The sequence below is a fragment of the Brachyhypopomus gauderio genome, unplaced genomic scaffold (genome assembly GCF_052324685.1).
Source record: "Brachyhypopomus gauderio isolate BG-103 unplaced genomic scaffold, BGAUD_0.2 sc161, whole genome shotgun sequence".
Classification (NCBI taxonomy): domain Eukaryota; kingdom Metazoa; phylum Chordata; class Actinopteri; order Gymnotiformes; family Hypopomidae; genus Brachyhypopomus; species Brachyhypopomus gauderio.
The window spans coordinates 338,304-342,767 of NW_027506982.1; the positions used below are offsets into that span (position 1 = coordinate 338,304).

Consider the following 4,464-nt stretch of genomic DNA (forward strand, 5'->3'; position numbering starts at 1 on the left):
AATCGGGCGATTCGTGTATATGGTTTAATGTAGCCCAGATAATGGTGTATTTGGGTAAATGAAGCGTCTGCTGGGTCGAGTGTTGCTATGCATGTTTTGTGCTCGTTGGAAAACCTGAAGTCACGGACAGGTTTTAATTTTTTTAGTCAAAATAATGGACTATGAGTATGTTATGTATATAATTTTTTACGTTGTGTATAAAAATGTACGTGCTTGCAGAGGCAATTTGTGCTTTTTTATACTAGTCTGAATGTGAATGTTTTTTTTGTGTCGGTGGTTTGTCAGCACCAAAATGTATGTGAAATATGAATAGACGTCTATCACATTGTAAATGGAGTTATTGCATTTGAATTTTGAGCTCAAAGTTGCTTGTATGTGTGGAACATGCGTGTTGGGCTACATTTTCATTTTAATATTGACACAGAAAAGCTTCAATACTTATATACACTAGCCCAAAAACTTGATAAGTATGGTGCTTTAGTGACGCTGTATAACTGTAGCCTTAAGTAGAATAGAAAGATTCTAAGTGTCCAATTAATGATTCATGTCGTTATAGCAGCTTTTTAAAATTATACATATGAATTCTTTTAACCCATTAATGTTTACTAACTGTTACAAATGTGTTCTGTCTATTTTCTATGAATTGCCTGTTGGTGAAGGAGAATTCTGCTGGAACACATTAAAGGTATGTTTGAAGTGTATCGTGTATGAGCAGTGGTTGAACTGGTATACTTTTATAAAACAGTGCACACAATGAATGGTGAGAGTAGTTGATGTGCTGCAGAATAATTGTTCATTTATGATGAGTATCTGTAGTGATATGAAAACACATGGAAGCAATAATGTAAAATGTATAGAAGAGAACTCAGAAACTGCAGCTCCAACTTCTCAAAGTCCTATTCAATGTGCTTTCTTAATTGTGCTTTGATGTTTGAATCTTGATTAGGTACAGTAAGTTAACCTGCTTATTGCCTAGACTAAATTTATACTCCTATTTGGAACAGAGTAAACTGCAGTGTAACGGATGTCTTGAAGTAGTCTTCATTGTATTCTGTGTTGAGGACAATTTGATGCATTCTCACAGTTTAATTGGCTCATGAATATTATGTCCAATAGTTTAAAGATTATGCAGCAGTAATCACATTAATGCAGTGAATGTGTAGTATTTGCGCTAGAAATATGTCATGCATGCTATAAAATAACCTGTTGCACATACTCACAAGTGTATTACCATTTGATGGGCTATCATGTGCTGCTGATTACATGATACTGATCAACTTTGAAAGATGTGAAATGTGCTGTTGGTGTGACAATTAAGACACAAGAATAATAACACACACACACACAACGCCTGCTGGTTGAAGATGCCACACACACACAATCATCTTGGAGCAATGCCTGCTGGATGAAGATGCCACACACAACGCCTGCTGGATGAAGATGCCACACACACACACATGCATTTTAGCTGTGGAGTTGATTTTGTGTTGAGTGGTGTATACAAAATTATTATATAGTATTATTAATTTAACAACCTGTGTTGAAATTGATGCTTAGAAGTTAGAATGGACTAATATTTTAATTATTTTCACATTTTCATTTTAAAATTAACATAGATAAACTTCCATACCATACTTATATACACTAGCCAAATAACTTGATAAGTATGGCGCTTTAGTAATGCTGTATAACTGTAGCCTTAAGTAGAATAGAAAGATTCTAAGTGTTTGTCCAATTGATGATTCATGTCGTTATAGCAGCTTTTTAAAATTATACATATGAATTTTTTAACCCCTTAATGTTTACTAACTGTTACAAATGTGTTTTGTCTATTTTGTATGAATAGCTTGTTGGTGAAGGAGAATTGTGAAGGAGAATTGTGCTGGAACACATTAAAGGTACGTTTGAAGTGTATCGTGTATGAACAGTGGTTGAACTGGTATACCTTTATAAAACGGTGCACACAATGAATGGTGAGAGTAGTTGATGTGCTGCAGAATAATTGTTCATTTATGATGAGTATCTGTAGTGATATGTAAACACTTGGAAGCAATAATGTAAAATGTATAGAAGAGAACTCAGAAACCGCAGCTCCAACTTCTCAAAGTCCTGTTCAATGTGTACCCTGTCTTGTGCTTTGAGGTTTGAAATTTTTAATCACATTAATGCAGTGAATGTGTAGTTTTTGTGCTAGATATATTTAATGCATGCTATAAAATAGCCCATCAAATGGTAATACAGTTGTGAGTATGTGCAACAGGTATCACATGTGCTGCTGATTACATGATACTGATCAACTTTGAAAGATGTGAAATGTGCTGTTGGTGTGACAATTAAGACACAAGAATAACACACACACACAACGCCTGCTGGTTGAGGATGCCACTCAACGCCTGCTGGTTGAGGATGCCACTCAACGCCTGCTGGTTGAGGATGCCACTCAACGCCTGCTGGTTGAGGATGCCACACACACAAGATTAATCTTGGAGCAATGCCTGCTGTATGAAGATGACACACACACATGCATTTTAGCTGTGAAGTTGATTTAGTGTTGAGTGGTGGTATACAAAATTATTATATAGTGAGTAAACATGGTTGAGTTTAGTGTCCAGTTGAGTAAGTGCACAAATGACGAGCTGAACAATGTATTATTAATTTAACTACTATTGAAATTAATGCTTAGAAGTTAGCATGGGCACGATAACATTCTGAACACCCAGCAACATTTTCATAATACAAATTCTGTTTCACAATGCATTTATGTGGTAATATGCTTTAATTGCTAAAGTGGAACCAAATGGAATGTTTTTGTTTAACTTGTCTGTTAGACTAACTACGCTATTGGAACAAAGACATTTAATGTGTTAAATTGTTTATTTATATATACACTAAGTGATCAGTGCTTAGCACAAGTAGAGTATATGAAACAGCTGTTACACATGTGCTGCTGACATCAAGCTCCTGAATCAGATGATGAATGATTGTTGGCGTTCCAAGGAAGAAGCAAGAATGTCCTGTTGAAGCAAAGCCTGCTGAACACATCACACACACAATACATTTTTAAACTGTTGAGCTGAAAGTCTTTAGTGATGTACATATTTGCAACTTAAGCTTGTCTGATCAAGTATTCTGATGTGGTTATTTGTTTTAAAGCTATACAGCATTTAAATGAGCAGTAAAGCGTGGTTTTGCTCATTGTATTCTGAAAAATGTACATTAGTGGAAATGGTCCCTTGAATCAAGTCCCTTGATTATAAAGTATGCTTAGTTTGTATAACATGGTGTTAGGAAGGCATTTACTTCACAGTAATTTCTATATGCAATACTGTAACAATGTATGCAAGTAAGAAATTAGTCATGAATACACCTGTCACGAATACAATATCTGTTCTGATTTTTTTAACTTTTTTTTATGATTTGATATGTGCTGTTTGTATTAAGTAATATTGATTGATTAGTATGTCATGTTGGGATAGACATCATAGGTTTTGACTGGTTGTGTGTTTGTATTTTCAGATGCCTCGCACGAAAGCTTCGCTGAGGTCGGCTGCAGCCAGGAGGAGGATTACGGAGCGGCTTGTGGCTCAGACTGACGGGGTTCTGGCTTTTTCCCCTGACAAAAAGGTCCTGACTGAGACTGTTCCTGTGAGCCACAGCTGTCCTGCAGACCAGATCTCGTCTCTGACTGACGGGGTTATGCCTTCATCCCTTGACAAAAAAGGTCTGACTGACACGGGAGTGCTCCTGAAGAGCACTCCTCAAAGCCATTTACAAACTCAAGCTGCCAAATACTTGCCAAATACCTTGCCAAATACAATTGCCAAATACCTTACCAGATACAAGTGCCAAATACTTGCCAAATACCTTACCAGATACAAGCTGCAAACTGATTCTGATGAATGTGTACATGTGGATATGCTCAGAGGTTCTTTTCATCAAGCTCATACAAAGTTTGGCATAAACAGTAACAAGCAATGTGTTGCAAATAGTATTACTGCCATCATGACTAACAAAGTGAAAAATGTGCTTTCTTGGACAATCAGAGACCTTGATGATGTTCTGCTGAATGGTGACGGATTCTACAGCAATATAAGAGATGCCGGCAAAATTCATGATCCATTGGGCTATTTATATGTTACAGATGTACCTACAGAATACACTGTGTGTGGATATGACTTTTCAATAAATTTTCATGATGAAATGTTTACTGGGAAGTTTGGTGTCACTGAATATGGACCGTTACAAAACGTTCTTATGTCACATGATGAGGCAATCCGAAGAGTGTTTATGCAATGTGAAGCATGTTTGTTTACTGTTAAAGAGAATACGTGCTATCATTAAACAAGACTCCTGGTATGTGCTGATTGACTCATTCACGAAGCGAAAACGGTGCACGTATTGATTCAGGCAAGAGTTTGGCTGCTTTTTATGCTGACATGGAATCATTACTTAACCACGTTATGA

At 36.5% G+C, this 4,464-nt stretch overlaps 1 long non-coding RNA gene across 1 annotated transcript; it reads left to right on the forward strand.

Annotated features, from left to right (window-relative positions):
• Window positions 1-443: 443 nt before the first annotated feature.
• LOC143501200 (uncharacterized) lies at window positions 444-3,705 on the forward strand. The gene is made up of 3 exons (XR_013126846.1): window positions 444-685; window positions 1,847-1,898; window positions 3,517-3,705. It is a non-coding gene; the product is annotated as an uncharacterized LOC143501200 (long non-coding RNA).
• The last annotated feature ends 759 nt before the right edge of the window (window positions 3,706-4,464 follow it).